The sequence below is a fragment of the Sus scrofa genome, chromosome 15 (genome assembly GCF_054392235.1).
Source record: "Sus scrofa isolate SSC_HxYL_T2T_F1_AM1 chromosome 15, Sscrofa_HxYL_maternal_Yorkshire_Landrace_v2.0, whole genome shotgun sequence".
Classification (NCBI taxonomy): domain Eukaryota; kingdom Metazoa; phylum Chordata; class Mammalia; order Artiodactyla; family Suidae; genus Sus; species Sus scrofa.
Window position 1 is genome coordinate 78,381,508 of NC_139397.1, and position 20,589 is coordinate 78,402,096.

The window sequence follows — 20,589 nt, forward strand, 5'->3', positions numbered from 1 at the left end:
AAGTTGCATGCACCTAACATAACAAATTAATCCACTACGAGCACAACCCTCTGTAGAGCATCCAGTGTTCATATCAAAGATGTATTTCAGGGAGCTTCCATGAGGTTTTAGAAAGCAAGTCTGACCCAATAAAGACAATGCATCCATTCCTTCCTTCATTCATTCACTCATTCATTTACTCACCCAGGAAGCTTGCAGGCCAGTTATTCTTTCAATCTAGTCTCAGAGTTCTGCTTTATGTTTCTACTTCGACCACTATAAAATTGCCAATTATAACAATTATAGCACTGCAAATCATATTGTGTTTCCTATATACACAGTGAAGCACAATATGGTAAGTTGATTAAATGGATATTGAACTTGCCCGAATACCAGCATAATGGCTTAAGTTCTATAGTCATAACAACATAAACCTGACAAGTTCCAGAACAGATCTAAATTATCTAACTAAAAATGTAAATCATTATCATTAACCAGAGGAATGTAAGCATTTTTTAAAAATAAGACAATGATTTCACTCCTACTTCAATACATAGTGAGAAAGTTACTGTTCTTATATTATCTCAATAATGATATATTTATATTATAAAAGATATTGTCTGCATGAATTATGTCAGTGACTGGATACCTGTATTGGGTTGATTCAGATATTGTGGAGTCTTTTTCCCTTTAGTTCACAATTTTGCCATTCATCAGAGCAAAACTTCTGCTTCTAGTTTAGATGAAAAATCAGTTGCCCACTCCTAGTTTCAGTTATCAGCTCTCTAGGACTCAAGTTATGTCTTCAAAAGGAACTTAATTTAGGGTTGACTATTTTCAAAAAGTAACTTTTACATCTTAATTGCCATCATTAGGGACCTACTTTCTACAGCTGTCAATATCATACATGTTTGTCTTCTGTCTTGCTTATAGGTAATACTTCACCAAGCAAGCTTAGGGAGCAGTGACTCTTTATTAAAACTAATAGAAGAGGGAATCACAGGTTTTTAAAAATTACTTTGACAATTATTACTGACAAGTTTGCCTTGAATTCTTAAGCAGAAAAGACACAGTAAAGTTAACATGCCTGGTCATCTCTGCAAATTACTGGCTTTTCTGCCTTGTTTGTATAAAAAAGTACTTTTTAGCAGATGCCATTCTACTATTATCTAAAGTTCCATTTCTCTTATGAAAGCAAAAAAGGTGATGATCTGTTGAAGGAGACTAAAAAAAACCAAATGCATCAATATATAAAACCAGATTTCGAGGATGTTTACTGATTATAAATCTTAATTCTCCACATATAAATATGCTAAGCAGTAGGTAATAGAGTCAAAACTAGAAAGATATAAACTTCGAAGAAAAAGCATTCCTGAATAGCAAAGCTCAGAAAAGGGAATATCTAAACTAAAAGCTCATAGTGAGACTAGAAATAACTTCAAGTATTAGAGAACTGCATTCTTCTTTCACCAACTAATTCGCCTTCGTGCGCTTGCTCTGTCTTTCACTTTGAGTAGTCTCAACTGGTAGACAAAATATAATTGCTGGAGAGAGGGCTTCAAGACAAAAACCCAATGTCTCTGGCCTGTTTACCATTTGTCAAAATCCCAAAGTCATTGTTTCTTCCACTTCCTAGTGAACTCACAGAAAAATAAGCTTCACATTAACTCTAGTAAATCAATTACCAGTCAAGAAATATTTTGCAATTAATTCCCATAACGTAATGGATAGTGTAAAACTTCATGGTTCCTGCTAATTAGGACAGAAGCAATTGATATGACATGTAGTTTAATTTTCGAAATGGCACTATGCACAATACAGTGGGAATAGGGCACTTTAAAATTAATATTGACAAACAGTACTGAGGGTTTCTATAATGTTAAAAAAATACACATTTCAGAAAGTCAAACATAATTCTCATTTTCTCTTCATAGGAGAATCAATACAATTGAAAGAAAGTCCAAATTAGTTGGAGTTCATTTTCATCCTGTACTATGGGTGTAAAAAAAAAAAAAACTTGATTTGTCAGTTCATTCAATCTTCTTCTTCCTATATACTTAATATGACCATTTGATTCTGGTTTGTGGTTATATGGATAGGACTCCTTAAAAACAACAACCCCAAAAAGAGAACAAACATTCATAAGGTCAATATTGTGAGCAGACTTAGAGCTCATTCTACTATAAGGAAATGCTGGATATTAGTTATTCATAAAGACCTTAATTCGAACAATAAACTATTTTAATTTGAACCATAACTGCAAGAGTTTAATTAGTAATAATTTGACATCTAATTGTGTCTAGAAAGCTGCTGTTCAACTCTGATTTGTTATCTCTAAATGGTTTTGGCAGGAATGCAAAAGAATATGAGGAGGCGTCATGTGAACGCCTAAGCCACACTGCCTTTGTGTGATAGCTCAGACTGCAGAACTGGGTCCCCGCAGACACAGAAAGCCTCTCTCAAATTTGTCAAAGAAATATATTGACTCTGTTAAAATTAAGGAAAAAGAAATGTACAGATAAATACTAGAATTAAAAATCATTTTGAATTGTGTTGTTTCTAAGCCAGTATTAGAGTTACTCACCTTGAATGTATCATATTTTTAAAAATTTCCAACAATAAGAATAGCTAATGCTTATTAGACATTGTTTTAAGTATGTAAATGTATTAATTCTTTCTATCTTCACAATAATCTTCCATGGCATAATAACTTACCTTGAGTCATACCACTCATTAGTGGTAAAGCCAAGATTTGAATCTAGAAAAGCTTGCTTCAGAAGCCATTTCTTCTATACAAGTTTGCCTCTCAGACAAAACAACAACGACACATCTTAGATGTTAGTTCTCTTTGCATTTCAAAGGAGGAATTAGAAAAACATCTTTAACAAGCAAAAGAAAAACTAAAATATTTATTTGGTCACTTTGATAGAAAAAAAATGCCTTCCCAAACAATTATGTATACCTTTTCAAGAACTTGGCAAATTTACTCCTCTCTCACATGTGGGCCATCTGATTTTTCTCTGATAGTAAATTCAATGATAAACGTACAATAATAGGAACATTCTTTGGGTCAAATAGATCACCCAGGATTTTGATATATACCTGTTACTCAGAGGTTGCTGTATAATGCTGTCTGATAGACTGAGCAATATGTCTAAGACTATGAATAGCCTGAGAGTACAGGTGGCATCATGACCATTTATGCATCTGTTGGAACAAGCCCAGTACTTAGGCTAATGTCTTTGATGTCTTGTGGTAGACACCATGGTATTTTGGAGGTTAATCTTGAGGATTTGATGCAATAATAGTCATATTAAGCTATCTTCCTACACACTGTGCATGATACAAGGAACACTCACAGCCAAATCAGAACAAATTACGACTTTATTTAAGGCCTAGGAAGTCCTTGATAATTCTTCATGTAAGAGCTACTGATTATGGTTGAATTGTAAAATACGACTGACTTGGCGGCCAGAGCAAAAGTTTCTTCTATGAGTAATGGATGTGAATTATGTCTTTTGGAGGAAGGGGAGTTTCAGGCAGCTGTCAGGCCTTCATTGGGCCCAGCAAGCTTCCCAAGCCTTGTATGGAAGGACTTGGAAAGAAACTATTCATGTTCAGTCCAGAAGGAAAGCACTTGCTCCTCTCACTTTTTAAGTCAAAGTCAAAGCAATAAAATAATTACAGCATCTGCCTATACCTTGGATCATAAAACCAAAATCAGGCACCAGAAAGTGACAGGGGGAAATTTTTTCTGCAACAGAAGCGAGGAGGTAGTGATGGCTAGGCTCAGACTGGGAATACTATTGGAAGAAGGTTGGACTCCCCACAAGCAAATTTTAAAAATCTTGGTACAATGACTAAAATGGAAAATTTAGTGGAAACATTTCAAAGAGGGACTATTGTCCTCCTACGTGAGAGTCAAGAAAGAACCCCCAAATTGGTAGAGTCAAGATGCTAGAATGAAACAGCTGCAGACATAAACAGTAGCATCCTTCTTCCCAGAAGGAGGATTACTGCAATGAGTCCTCGGAACAAGATTTTCCTCTGAAAATGAGGAGACCCAGGTAGGTAATCTGTTAAATCATGTCAAACTATGAAAAATTCATATTCTGAAAAATGATAGGGGAACAAAAGAAAAAAGTAGAATATTGTTCTTCCATTTCTACACTGATTTGTAAGACACAGGATGGAGAATGATCTCCATGAGATGGAAAATAAATGAAGTTATCCCTGCCTTTTTTCCAGCTTATAGTTTTGAGTGAGTTTGACAGACAACTCTAGAGATCTCCTGAGGATTCCCCTCAAGCATTCAGCAGAGTATTGAATGCATGTAAGGAAATTACCCAAGATTAGGGTAAGAGTAACTAGAAGAAATAGTGCTCACACAGGGCACATGAATATTGCTGGTTCAACCAGCTTCATATTAGAAAATCTCATAATTCTTGGGACATTTGGTACTCAGTTGAGTGTCATTTCCATAGTAGGACATAATTAGCCCTAGATTAATACTGCTCTCGTCATGTCAAACACATCTTTAAATGCAATACTCGAAAACATCAACTTCCAAGTAGTTAACTGTGTCTCTGAACAAAGTTCAAGAATGTTTACAGGGGCATAAAAATACCCAGCACAAGAAAAGGTAAAATTTACAATCTCAGGCATCCATGAGAAATTATCAAGTATGCAGAGAAGTGGGAAATATGACATATAACGAGGGGAAAAACCAATCAAAATAGATCCAGAATTAACACACATCCTAGAATTTGGAGAAAAGTACAGTAAAACAGTTATTATATTTCCTGTGTTTAACAAATGTAGAGGAAATATTGAACATGTGAAATAAATTCTATGAAAAGAACACCCAAGTTCAATTTTAGAAATAAAAGATAGATTAGACATCGTGGAAGAAAAGATTAGAAAATTAGAAGGCACTTAAAAAAAAAAAAACAAACCTACCTCAAATGAAACACAGAAAAAAACAGACAAAAAACAGGTAGATTATCATAGAGTATTAGTAAGCAGTAAGCTGTGAGTCTACTTCAAAAAGTCAAACATATAATTGGAGTCTCCAAAAAAAGGAGCACGGCAGGAAAACAATTGACAAAGTAATGGCTGGATTGTTTAATTTAATAGCAACTATAAAAACTTACATCCAAAAAGTGCAACAAACACATGTTTAAGAAACATGAAAAGGAATTCCTGTTGTGGCTCAGTGGAAATGAATCTGACTAACATCCATGAGGATGCATGTTTGATCCCTGGCTTTGCTCAGTGGATTAGGCCCCAGTGTTGCTGTGAGCTGTGGTGTAGGTCACAGACATGGCTTGGATCTCATATTACTGTGGCTGTAGCGTAGGCCAGCGGTTACAGCTCTGATTTGACCCCTAGCCTGGGAACCTCCATATGCCATGGGTGCAGACCTAAAAAGACCCCCCCCAAAAAAGAAACATGAAAAAAACTACAGCAAGGCATGGTGTATCTACAATGCTAATAACTAGTGAAAAAGACAAAATCATAAAAGCAGCTAGAGAACAAAGAAATGTTACACAAAAAAAGAACAAAATAGTTCTTCTTAGAAACATTACAGTGAGAAGACAGAGGAGAAACACCTCCAGCTTATTCAACTCTATATACCCAATGACAAAAATCTTTCAAAATGACTGACAAAATAAGAGTGGTTTCAGATGAACAAATGCTGAAAAAGTTCACCACCAGAAAATACGCTGTATGGAAAATGTTAAAGGAAGCTCTTAAATTAGAAGGAAAAATGATATTAGTTGGAAATATGGATCTATCTGAAGAAATAAAGATCACAATAAATAGTAACTGTAGGGAAAAATAAGTGTGAACTACTTCTTATGATTTAAAACTTTTAAAAAGATAATCTAATACTTGTACAAAATAATTTTATATGAAATTTATAACATATTTAGAGGTAAAGCTATGACAAAAAAGCCACAAATGTTAAGACTGAAGAAATGGAAGTTTACTGCTTTAAGTTTCTTATTGTACACATAAAGTATATCCTCTCTCAAAGGTAATCAGGTGCTAAGTTAACAATGCATGCAATAAACCCTAAACCAAGCACTAAAAAATGAAACAAAGGTTTTCATAAAGAGATAAAGAAGGACATAAAATGAAATTACAAAAGTACTTAATTAGCCCAAAAAAAGCTTTTAAAAAAGAGGAAAATGAGAACAAAGAATAGGTATGATGAATAGAAAACAAGTACCATGATGGTAGATTCAAACCTAACTATATAAATAAGCACATTGCACAGAGAGTTTAAGTACCCAGTTAAAAGATAATGTTTACATGATTGTATCCCAAAATAAGATCCAACTCTATGCCCCCTTCAAGAAAGACACTGACATGTAAAGATGAAATTAGCTTAAAATTCAAAGTATAGGAAAATATATACCAAGATAACATTCGTCCAATAAAACTAGAACTGCCGTATTAATGTCAGACAGAGCAAGTTTCATATGAAAAAATATTACCGTAAACTTTTATAAGTTATTTTCTAGTGATAAATGGGTGATTTTATCAAAAGTACACATATTTTAGCACATAGCAATAGAGCTTCAAAATACATGAAGCGAAAATGTAATAGCATTATAAGAAATAGACATATCAGCAATTATAATCAGATATTGCAATGCTTTTCTTTCTTTTTTATATGTATCAAAAGGCATAAAAAACCAATCAATTTGTCTTACTTGATATTTGTAGAACACTCCAACTAACACTACAACATTTCCCGTTCTTTTCCAGTACATATAAAATGTTAACCAAGATGGACCATATTATAGACCATAACACAAATCTCAATAAATTCCAAAATATTCAGGTCCTACCAACTATGTTTTCTGACAAAGTTAGAGATTAACAACAGAAAGATTTTGGGAAAAGCCCTAAGTATTTGGAAAATAGATTATATATGTTTAAATACTGGATGGGTTACAGAAAAAAAATTAAAATAAAAATTAGAAAGTATTGTGAACTAATGAACACTGAAATAAAACATATCAGCATTTGTAGGATGCTGCTTAGCAGTAACCTAGAGTAGAGGAAAATTAATAGGATGAATCCCCATATATCAGGAAGAAAGTGAAATCTCAAACAGTAACCACAGAATCAACTTTACAGTCCAAGAACAAGAAGAGCACACTGGACCCAAAGTAAGCAGATGAAAATCTCAGAACCTGGGATGATGCTGAAATGGCCTTCTAGACAACAAGGAATGAGAAGGACCACATGATAAAGGTAAGAGGAGCACTTCAACTTTGCCTGCATCACCCTTCCCCCAGGCCTGAAGAGCACTGCACTGAGGGAGTCCTCCTGGGCTTATGGTAACTCCAGGAAATGAAGGGAGCCCCAGGTGGACAACGTTAGTGCTAATGCTGTGGGATGCTTCCTGGGAGGCAAACTCCAACTCATCTCATGGGGAGTCACTGGAAGGATATTCGGAGCCTGACTCCCGAGGATCAGATAGAGATGGAGAATGTTAAAACATTTAACAATATACTTACCATGTGTTTCAGCCATTCCATTCTTAGTTATTTACCCCAAAGGAGTTGAAAGCACATATTCATACAAAGACTTGTGCACAAATGTCATAGCAGCTTTATTTGTAACAGCCAAAATTTGGAAACAACCCAAATGTCCATCAAGGGATGAGTGAATAAACAAACTGTGATATATTCTACAATGGAATACTGCTCAACAAAAGGAAAGAACTAAATCACACAATTTGGTGGATGAATTTCAAAATAATTATGCTGAGTGAAAGAATTGTTACAAAAAAAGAATACATTCTGTGTGATTCTCCTTCTATAAAATTCTTGAAAATGCAAGCCAGTCTTTTGAGACAGAAAGCAGGGCTGTGGGTTGCTAGAGGATGGGGAGGTTGTGATGGGGAGGGGTGAGGCAGAAAGACAAGGAGGGGCAGGAGAGAAGGATTTAAATGGGGCACAAAAAAACATTTTAGACAAGATGAATATATTGACTTCTTGATTTTAGTGATGCCTTCATGAATGTATACAAATGTCTAAATTGTATGCTTTTAAAATGTGAATTTTACTGTATCTCGATTTACCTGAGGAAATCTGCTTAGAAACAAAAAACAAATTTTAAAATATGAAGCATGAGAAAGAAACGGAATTTTGAAAAAGATGTCCAAATTATTTTTACCTGTTCAAAAAAGTGAGTGAAGCGACCAATCACTCCTCACAAACACAAGCCCAATTTCATCCAGAACTCCCATTCATTCCTCATTCCTACTCTTGTCAAATTCTTCACTTCTTAACATGATACAAAGATAGCCCATTAGAGAAAGAAGAAAAAGAGTAGCAAGTTTGGTCAGGGTTTGCCTCCTTCCTTCTGATCTCCTTGGATGTACCATGCCCCAGGCTGCAGGGAAAGACAGAGCTCATTGCTCTTCTCCAAATCTCCTTGACAGAAGTGGGTCCACTTGGTTTGGGGAACACATTTACACACATAACTCATCAGGACCATTGTCAGGATTGTCAGCAACATGGAAAAGCTGTTTCTGAACCTCCAGCAAAGCATAGTTCCATCCAAGTGAGAGCTGAAAAAACATCTCAGTTTTTCTAAGAAAATCCCATAGACCCAACAGATTCAGAGTCATCCGAACATTCCACATGCAATTTCACGTCTTTACCCATGTCTATTTAAGCGGTTTTTGAAAGCTGTAATTATATAAACAGAGAGCCTCCCACACTCTGACAAGTGGAAAAATACATATTAACTCCAGACAAAATGTGGGTGGTGGTATCTATTTTTTTTTCCTTAAACAAGCTTTATACTGTCAGAAACTATGAAACACTACTGCAAACAGTGATAAGTGACTAGGAGTCTTTCGTATTAGGAACTGCCATGTAGTTTCCTAGGATATTTTTTACTTTTTTATCTCTCTTGGGTAATGTAATAGGTGAAACAGCAAAGTTCTTAAATCTAATTCTTCCTTCTCTATAAAATGGTATCAGTCCATCCCTCTCCCAAATACTTCTGTTTTTAAGAGTTGGATAACTAGGAAAATGCTTGCTGGGTTTCACTATGAGGTATATTGATATGGGTTCATTCTGACTTTTTGACTTCTCACCATTTGAACTCCATAGTATGAGGGCTGGGCAATGGAAAAGAAAGATAATACTTGGCTTGTTCTCTTATTTACAAAACTAGGCACATCTAAGGGAGAATTTCATGTCAGTATCAATGTGAAAAACAAGGTCCCAAACCAAAATCAGATGTAAGAATCAGCATTGTTTTAACTATTTACCTTGGACTAATTTTACCTTTTAAATCCTCATTCATTTAGTCACATAATATTAGTGTTTATTGAATGTTTGTCATGTAAAAACTGGCATAAAGAAATTGAGTGCACTTCATAAAAATTAGAAGAAATGAGTAAAACAGAGATTAGAATGCAGCTTGAGAGTTCCCATGTGGCACAGTGGCAATGAATCCGACTAGTAACCATGAGGTGGCGGGTTCAATCCCTGGCCTTGCTCAGTGGGTTAAGGATCCAGTGTTTCCGTGAGCGGTGGTATAGGTTGCAGACATGGCTCAGATGCTGCGTTGCTGTGGCTGTGGTGTAGGCCAGCAGCTACTGCTCTGATTTGACCCCTAGCCTGGGAATCTCCATGTGCTGTGAGTGAGGCTCTAAAAAGCAAAAATAACAGACAAACAAAAAAGACTTCAGCTTGACTTTGGACCCTCCTTTCAATCACCACACTATGAAATATCTCAAAACAGTGATTAATATTTACTGAAAGCTTACCCTGGACCCAGGCATTATTCTCAGCCCTTTACATTTATTATCTCAGTTAAGTCTCATAATAGGCCTATAATGTAAGCATTTCTATTTTCCCAGTTTTCCAGATGATGGGACTGAGGCACAGAAAGATTAAATAACTTGCCCAAGATTCATAGCAACTGACAGAGGAGGGATTTAAACAATGACAATATGACTTCAGAGCCCCAGATCCCATATTCCTCACCGCACATCAAGGAAAATGAATTAGGCACACACACTCTGGGCAAATCACCGTGTTAACACAGGAGTTTTACAGATAAAGCCCTGTCAGGAAGCAGCTTAGAGTCTGGTTAAGGAGTCAGGCAAGTAAGCATGCTATCGCTTCCCTTTCTTCCCCCCTCCTTCCTTCATCTGTCAAAATTTCATTCTATGCACAGAAAAATAATGGAATGCATAATTACTGATCCACCTCTTACTTCAAAATGTTGGTACTAATAGAGATAAGAGGTGGAAGAGTATAAAATTTTTATGTTCCTCTTTAAAGAGCTTGGATTTCAAAATGTTAAGACATACCAGAGATTGACAGTTGCCATTTCATCCATTCTTTGTCAAATTTGAGTCCACATGTCTAAGACTTCCATGGACTACTGGGTGACAAGAACTCTCATTATATAGAATATAATTTAATAAGAAGGAAGGTGCAAGTAATTTCAAGCTGGGGAAATGTTGTCTATAGAATCCAAAGATGCATGGACAAGAAATAGATGCTTTCTGCTGGAGTGGATCATTCTTGAGAGGAAAAAGTAAAACATCTGCTCAGCAAGAAACCTTTGAGTTACTGAAATTTTGGAGACTTTTTATTACTTGGAGTTTTTTTATTATAACAACTAACATTACTTGCCCCACTCAAAACAGAAATTCCTGCCAGGAACAGGACCCTGCTATAACAATGTATATAAAATGTATAGCACTGGCTTAGAAGTCAGATGACAGGAATGAAGAAAAGAGATATAGCAGGCTGAGCAGCTGGAAACTCACATTATACTATGGATAAAACTGTGACCATTTGAAAGGCAGAATATGTGCCTCCTGAGACTCTAGCTTTTAAGGAAGTTGTTGGAAAATGTCAGAATATTATGGGCTACTCTGTGCTGCTGATAGCAAGGTATTATAAGAAAGAGAGATTTCAGGCAAGAATCAGCTCATTTTGAGGTAGAAATTAAGGAAAATAGAGAGTCAAAAGCTTTACTTAGTTGAAAATGATGTTTATTCTGGGACACCAAAATAGTAAGACAGATAAGCTTGAACAAAGCTTTGAGCATAAAAGCCTGGGAAGATTTCTTAGTTGAATAAAGTATTTCATTGTTTCTTATAGCAAAGATTAACCATGCAATCTCCCCACCCAAGTCATTAAGTTAAAGTAGAGAGGAATGACGATCATGAAGCAAAGAAATAAAGCAATAAAGAAAGAAAGAATCTTTGTTTATAATAACTGGCATGTAGACCTGAATGAAACAGAACAGATAAAAAAGTGAGTGAATGCATGTGGGACTGGCATTGCTCCCCGCCCCCATCCCCCCCAAAAGACACCATCAGCAACAAATCAAATGTTTGAACTTTAAAGAAGCCCAAACTTGAAGAATTATGAAGTGGAAAAACTATCTAACACCCAAGTGAGAATATATTGTCTAACACACTCTTGACATGTGGCCAAAGAGAATATGGAAGAAGCTCCCCAAAACTGAGGGCATTAGTTTTGAGAGACCAAGGGAACAATGAACAAGAGGACAGAATCTTCCAGAAGGTATAATCAGAGACTATAAAGGAATTTCCCTGTTGATGGGGCAAAGGTACTTACCAGCTCATTTGGACTTTATCATTGAAATAATGAGACCCCACATTCTATATTTCTCATTGTTGCCTTTCCAAATGGGAGCTGTCACTGCAGTTACCCTCTCTCTGCCCCACTGCTGTGTGCTGGATGGCAGAGGTGGTTCTGGGAGGCAGCAGAGATAACTTGTCTTCATCATAAGCCAGCAGAACAGCAAGAGCTGTATTTGGACCTGAGAGGGAGAGAAAGAGGGAGAACACTCCATCTCACCTAGAGGTTCTAGATTTCAAACAGGGTTTGCTGACTGGATAGAATTTGGGTTGTGTCTTTGGGGAAGAGATAAGTGTATTCTAAGAGTGGGATCAAAATTGGCAGGGACTGGTCTGCTCTTCACCAAATGCATTTATTCTTCCTCCTATGCACACAGCTAGTCTAGAATCCACCTTTTCCCTTTATATTGACATGGCCATGTGGCTAGTTCCCACCATGGGAATTTGAGTAGAATAACATTTGTCACTTTGGGGATAAGGGGAAGAGAAGTGAGTGTGTCTTCTTCATGCTGTTTTTCCCATCAATAAGCTAAGTGCAAATGAGCAAGAGGCCCCGGAGAAAGGTACAGTTGCAAGATGACAAAGTCATCTGTTTCAGAAAGATCATGTGGAAGGCCAGCTACCAACTAGGAATATTCACATGAGACAGTTTGTGTGCAAGAAAGAAATTTTCATTAAGTCACTGATACTGTTTTGAATTTGTTACAGCAGAAAATGTTATCTTCAACAATATAATGCACAAAGCCTTTAGGATTCTAATTTGACCTATACCAATTTGAACTTTATATAGTGCTTAGTCTGTGCTAGGCTCTGTTCTAAGTATTTATAAAGCATTTTACATGTATTATCATATATTACCCACATACACTCATATAGTCTGTTAAGTCCTATATCAAATATAGGCTGTACCTCAGAATTTAGTACTTAATTGTATCTTAGGAGACACAAAAACTAATCCATTATCTAGAAGTTAGTAAAATAAGTCAGTTTAACTATACAAAATGCAGACGGATCATTAGAGGACCAGTTACCCCTGTAAGATCTGCTTGAAGAGTACCCCACTGACAGCTCTATCATAACATTACCTTATTCATCTCTTTATTGGTTGTTTCATTTGGGAACACTTTGTTGTTGTTGTTGTTGTTGTTTGTTTGTTTTTTAAGGCTACATCTGTGGCATATGGAAGTTCCCAGGCTAGAGGTCAAATCAGAGCTGCAGCTGCCAGCCTACACCATAGCTTGTGGCAACACTGGATCCTTAACCCACTGAGCAAGGGCAGGGAAAAAACCTGCATCCTCTCGGAGGCTACATCAGGTTCTTAAGCCTCTGAGCCACAATGGGAACTCCTGGGAGCACTGTTTTGACAGCAACTTGAGTCCAATTTAACTAGTAGGTTACACAATAGACTTCTTTGGATTCCATTTTATTTATGTGATAAAAAGTGTGTCCTTATATACTGTAGAATCACCATTAAACAGTCACTGTTGCTTATCTCTTCTAGAAATACAAGAATGATTGAGACAAAGTTTCTGTTCTGGAGGAGCACAGAGTCTAGTAAACACATAAGTATGTTAAAAATTATTACAACAAAATCTAATGAACGCTGTCATAGCAGCATGTGGAGAATGTGATATAAGAATTGATGTCAGAGTCATAATTCTGCAAGGAGCAGTCTGTAGGCAAAAAAGATTTTGAATCAGAAGTGTGAAAAATACACACACACACATTATCTGAAAGAAAATGCTAGTGACCTCTTCTGCCAATTATTTACAATTATTCACCATAGTAGTGGTCCAATCTGTCACTAATATGCTCCAGCCACCTTAAAACAATGCATCAAAGGCTGTGTCCAGTTACTAGAGCATTTACCGTTATTTGGAAACCCTTTATGATTTCTGCCATTGATTATTATTTTCAGATTTAATACCAACTTGATTGCCACTAGTACTACTTCTCTTGCCTTCAAAGCTTCTCCCTACCCAATGCTTTTTTTTTTTTTTTTTTTTTTAATTAATTCTCACACAGTTCTCTCAGTTAAAACCTAGGATTCATGCTGGCTCCTTTTTCTTCATCACTCCCATTTGCAAATATAGCTTTGTCTCTCGTTCAAGCTCTTTACACTTCAGGCCTAGGTTCCCGAGGTTGCCTGCCTCTTAGTCTCTCTGTCTTTCCTTCATCTGATTCATTCTGATAATCTTTGACAGATGAGTATTCCAATAGGCCTATTTTATTTATGTCACACTCTCCTTTCAAACCTTTCCATGGGCCCATACTACTTAAGTCCTGGCTTTGTTGCTTACTCACCAGTTTATGAATCTAGTTGAGATTTGATTGCCCAATCTGTGAAATAGGGATATATTTCACTCATACATTTATCGTTAAATTCAAATCTTTGAAACAGGTATTTAGAAAAGATTTCTGATCGTAGTGAGCATTCAGCAGCTTTGAGATGTTGCTATTATTTAACAGTAATTCAATATATAAGGCACTCTGAAATACGACCCAAATTTAACTTTCTCCTTTTGTCTCACATGAAACACTGGTTCACAACAAAGAGCAGTCTTCTCACAATTGTAAGAATACATTTTGCAGATCCCCTTCCTTTGAACTTGTAATTTGATCATGCTCTGCCCCAAACATCTCTTGCCTTCCATTTGTTTGAATCCTATTCATTCCTCGTGAACCAATTTGCATCTTATCCTCACTATCTTCTCTTTCTGTTGCTTGCGGTAGATCCTCCCCACTCTGAACAGATATAATGATATTCATTTGGAGACTATTGTGTAATATGGAGTATGAAATAATGGGAATCTAGATCTGGAAAAGAAGATGTGTTCATCCCCACCCTGACACAGTTTACCCAGTATATTGCCCAAAGCACAAAGTGAGCTGAGCCATAACTGTTTTGGGATGGACAGTTCATAATAGCTGTTCACATAAAGCTTAGACTTAGAAAGGGGAAAGAGGAAAGAATGAGGAGCCCTGGTGGAATTCTCCCTGGAATTGCATGACGGGGGGATAGCATCTAGAAAGAAATATTGCTATGATTACCGTATCTCCAAATGATAATACAGGGAAAAGGCTAAATATTCTAAAATTAATATCTTCTTCTAGGAGTTGGCTATTTTTTTGCATTTCGTAACTAGAGATGCTTCTCATGTCTGTGCATCAAATCAAAATTGAGACACACTAATCTAGTCAACTAAAAATGTCAAAGTTGGAGTTACTGTCTTGGCTCAGCAGAAACAAATCCAACTAGCATCCTTGAGGACGCAGGTTCGATGCCTGGCCTCACTAAGTGGGTTAAGGATCTGGCATTGCCATGAGCTGTGGTGTAGTTTGCAGAAACGGCTTGGATCCCTCATTGATGTGGCTGCAGCTACAGCTCTGATTCGACCCCTAGCCTGGGAACCTCCATATGCTGTGGGTGTGGCCCTTAAAAAAAGAAAAAATGAAAATAAAAAAATAAAAACATTAAAAATATCAAAGTTTTTTGCAGAATTCAATTCAAAATCATTCAATATATGTAAGAGTTTCTTGGTTTGGCAGATCTTCCTAAGGGCTCTGTGACCAACTATTGAAGACTTCACACTGCCCAACTCCAGGGGACACAATTCACATAGACTTCATGTGCATGATCCTTCATCCTGCCACCTTGAAGTCTGTACAGCACAGCAACCTCTGTCTACTCAGGTGGGTTGGAAAGTAACCTGTGTATATATTTTTTCATTCTTTTAGAGTGTAATAATGCATCCCCAAAGAAAAGGAAAGCAGTTTAGCCAGTGTGAGTTGTAAATAAGAACACAAGCTATGAAGTTAGCCAAATTATTGCATTGCTCTTCACAAGAAAGGGAGCCATGGGCAGGTTACAAAACATTTCTGAACCTTTGTTTCCTCACAGTAAAATGGGAATAATAACAGTACTTCACGAGATTTTTCAGAAGGATTAAATGAAATGAAGTCCAGCAAAGTGTTCAGCTCATAGTAGGAGTTCAGCATTTACTTGTTCCATTTCAGAATTATGATTGCATTAGGGAAAGAAGGTTCTAATGAATACTAGAGAGTAATTCCTCCACCTGACTTCTAACCCCCATTCTGGAAGATCATGCTGGCTATTTTCACTCAGTGCAGTGGCTAGCTTTCAGACATTTTCTTTAGCAGCAGCAGCAACAGCAGCAGCAAAACCTTCTGGCTTTCAATTAAAATCTTAAACAGACCTCAATTCAAAAGGCAGCCATGCGGGGGAAGACTTTGTGAATGAGAAGACCTGGTTCCATCTAGCCAGGTATTGCCTGGACTTAGGAAAGTTACTTGACCCTTTTGTGTCACTTTTCTCATCTGCACATTTTATATATCAGAAAACACTGCGCTGCTTAGCGTTCAAGGTTGTTGTGACACTCAGAGCAGCGCATGTGTATAAACGCACTTTGAAACTGTCATGCGATACACAAATATACACTAATTCTCTTATCTCAACACAAGCTTCTGCATTTTGGCTCACCTATTTGATTTTTTTCCCAACAGATTTACCTCCCTAATTACAGGCAGTTCCTTGCTAACAAGCAGGTGTATTCCAAAATTTAATTTGCTAATCAGTTGTTAGGAACTCAGCACACATTTTCCCTCAGAAATGATGTTATAAATGGAATAGTTCATCTCTGAAGCAATCTTAGCCCAACTCTTTTAGCCCAAAATGTTACTCAGTTATTATACATGTGCTATAAAACCAGTTGGAAATATAATTATAAGTAATTACAATGGTAGAATCATAAAAATATTTGAGTTTAATTTATATTTAATGCTGGCAACTACTTTGATAATGGTGCTAGTGGAAATTCTAAAGAGAATTTCTTGAGCTCCACAAGCTTTAGAAATTGATATGACTTGCTTTTGTAATTGAGAAATTTCAAAACATGTATCTTTCATTTTTTTGTGTGTGGAAATTTTATGCTTAACGAATACTATTGAGGTAATTGACAGGGTCAAAGGAAACCAAGGAAAGTAAAAAAAAGCACAGAAAAGGAAGAGAGATAGGGAGAGAAATATAGAAAGAACCAGAAATATAGTGTGAACAAGAAAAATCTTGGCAAAGAAAGACAAAGCTGAATGTGGTGAATTCAGTTGAGAAGAAAAAGAAGAAAAAAAATTGGAGAGAAAGAAAGTGTTCACTAGGTTAAAGATTAAGGGGGAAATTATATAGTTGAGTGGTCAGCCCTACACCCAGGTCAGTTCTTGCCCTAAGCCATTGGGCAAGGATGTAGGGAGCCTCCATAGAATGGAAGAAGAGACGAAAAAGGAACAGATGTGAGGCTGGCCTTTCGCATGAATTAGACATTTGTTACTAAGTGCTAGTGACTCTGGAAGTCAATAATTTAAAAAACATTAAAGTTATTTGAGGTATGGAATTAGCATCTGATAAATAATTAGGAAAATTAGCCAAAGATGAAAATATTTAACTGGATAATCTGCATGGTAGATTGATTTACAATCACTGGAGAGATGTCTTTAATTTACAGTATAATAGGAAATTGTTTTGCACTCAAGCATTAAATATTTATTATAAAACCTGATGCTTGTAAAGACCCCTAGGGCAGTGAATAAAAACTAGTTGTTAAAGTAAGGGCAAAGTCTCTCTCATCCAAACCTGTCGGCATCTCTAAAGGTCACCAATGATTTACTCATTGTCACGTGCAATTAGCTGCTATTCAATAGCAGTGTTTGCTGATACTCCTGTTATCTGATGCTCTTCATCTCTGGTTCTCATAACCATTCCTTCCTGAGTCTTCATGCATCTCTCCAGCCATGTCTTTCATCATCTCTTAGGCCCCACCCTCTTTGTCCTTCCACATCGTTTTAAATGTTATTGTTTCTGAAATTCTGCATTTTAACTTTCTTCTCATCTTACAAATACTCTATAAACAATCTCATCTACATTCATGGTTCCAACCACTGTCTAGAGACTGTGTTCTAAACACTAGTAACACTTAAACCTCTAGCTGCAACCCAAACTCCTTGAGATTACAGCCTTCTGAATTCAACTGAAAGATAGCCACAACTGAAAGATAGCCAGAACCTTTGCTAGTAAATTCACTTTTCCTTCCATTTGTAAAGCCATAGCTTTGCTCATTTAAAAAATTGGAGGACCTTAAAAAAGTAGAGGTAATTTTAACCTATATGGCTTTTTGCTGGTCCTCACAGAAATTAAAAATGAAATAACATCTGGAGTTCCCGTCATGGCTCAGTGGTTAACGAATCCGACTAGGAACCATGAGGTTGCGAGTTTGATCCCTGACCTTGCTCAGTGGGTTAAGGATCCGGCGTTGCCGTGAGCTGTGGTGTAGGCCAGCAGCTAGAGCTCTGATTGGACCCCTAGCCTGGGAACTTCCATATGCCACAGGAGCGGCCCTAGAAAAGGCAAAAAGACAAAAAAAAAAGAAATAACTTCTTACACTTAATCCTTTTTATTTACTCATCTATCTTTAGTATTATAAGTTGATATGATAAAGAATTCACAAATATTTACAAATCCTTAAAAAATAAGATTTTAATTGAATTTTAAAAGCTAAAAAATTAGAAAAAACTTCAGAATTACAGAATAAATATTTTTCCTGTCTATGAAATTCAACTACAAATTTTTTAAAGGGAGGATTAATTAGGATCCCCCCATTTTATCTTTAAACATAAAATCTCCAGATATGCCTAATATAAGATTAGAAGAATGCTTTCTTTATTCTGATCTACCATTATTTCTACAGCTCTTTCCTTTCAAGTAATATTTGAATTGGAGTAAAGAGATTTACATTTTGCAATATTATCAAAAATTTTTCTTCCAATAATCATTTTTATTTTCTAGAGAATGGTGGCAGTTATGCCTCACATGTGAAATATTATGCGTACTAAAAAAAAAACCCTATTCTAAATGATAGTAGTAATACTATTGGGGGCTACTAACAGAAGAGGAAGTATCGGCTGAATTAAACTTCATTATTTCCTATGATACTCTGAATATGTCCCACTACCTACTGAATCATACTGCTAAAGACCAGCCAAGTTATACTTTCTTGAAAATATTTAAGCTTTCTAATACTAGTAAACCAAACTCTAAGATAATTCAAGTTGGAAAATACATGCAAGACAAAGTCTCCTCTAGTGCACTAATTGAGTTGGTTGTAACCTGGGCTAAAAAAGTTCAAGCAATGGTCAAATGCTGAGAAGAGGCAACCTGAAGATGCCTACAGGCTGTGAAAAGTGATAGAAGATATGTGAATTTAAAAATATGACCACCAGCATTTTAATCCTAGGAATGATTTTGTTATGTACTTTCTTCATGAACTTGTAAAAGGAATTCAACCTCCCTAAGCTCAGTATTTACAAATTTAAGTGGGAATAATAATACCTACTTTACAAATTCCTCATAAAATATGTTATGGATATAAACTATTTTTTTCTGTTGCATTGCTTGAAACAATAGATGTGACAAAAATTCTTTAAAAGCTGTTATTCTGTCATAAGAAGAACAGGTATTATGCAATGATTTATAGAATTCTGATCAAAAAAAAATTTACCTCCAAAACATCCTTACCACTCCCACCACAATCACTACTTATTTCTCTAATCTCATCTGTTGCTTCTTTTCCTCATTTACCCTTGGCTCCCTCCGTACCAAAACAGAAGTGTTGTACCCTTATACACATCTGCCTGGAATTGCCTAGTTAATTCTAGTTCTCCTTCAAGGGTAGAGTCAAGGTCAGTAACTATGGGAGGCCAATTATTCACCTAGAATGACTTAGATGTGTCTCCTCTGAGCCTTCAATGCAGCCCTCTGTCTTTGTTCTTCCTGATGCCTAGACTGGATTGAACAATGGGGACCTTATTTCATGGTTTTTATTTGTTTGTATCTTTAAAGCATAACTCACTGCTGAGCATAATGTATGTGCTCAATAAATGTTTGATGAATAAATTAATGAATAAATACACAAAATAGTGTGTAACTGAAATAAAAATATGTTCATTATTAAGTACATTTGTGTGTGGGTGTGCCTGAGAAAGGACTAATGAGTTATTTTCTAACGTATTATTAAAAATTAGTTTTCCCCTTAAAAAATAAGTTCCCCCATGAGAATGGCTGTGCTAAGCCAGTGAGAGATGAGCAAGCTAGGGAGGGAGTAGAGGCCATGAAAAAATGTCATGCTTCACAATGCTGTCAGGAACCTGCCTTTATTCCCAAATAGCTGAAATACTGGATGAGTGATCAGACTTTTTTTTTCCTTCTCATAAGAGCTCCATTGCCTGCTAATCACATAAGAGCATGTAGCAATGCTTTGAATGGGATTGGCGTGTTGGCTAAATTCCATGTATATACAACTGCATCCAATATCTTTGCAGTGAAGGCATTTTTGGTAGGACTGTGTGTACATATGCATATGTGCTTGTATGTTTTTGTGTCTGTTGAAAACTTCAAAACCTGTAACAGCTCTCCTATAGCAGACAGATAATTCAGTTATAGGGGGAGAAATTGCATGAAGTTCTGACAGGGCCAGCTTGTCTCCTGTAGACCCGAAGTCATTCAAAATCACATTCTTTAACAATGGTCTCAAATAATATAAGCCTGTCTCGAAGGGCTTTTATTGTCTTTACTAGCTGACCCCACAGTGTAGCAGATTACCCTCAGGTCCTTGGAGACAATGCAATGACTTTCAGGAGCTGTTTCCACACATTCAACATTTAGTAAGCAGACCCCAAGGGACATGATTCCGGGGAAAGAAATGGAGCAAGATTTGAACTTCCCGAATTTTCCCATGATTTTTGAGAAGGTAGGTGTTAATTGCCTAGGAGTCTCAGGGTGGTTGTCTGAGACAGTTTCATCTTTACTCTCTATTCATTGTGTACTTGGTAGGGCAGGAAAAGGGGCAAAGTCCCCTTCCTTTCTCCAAAAAAAGGGCAAAGCG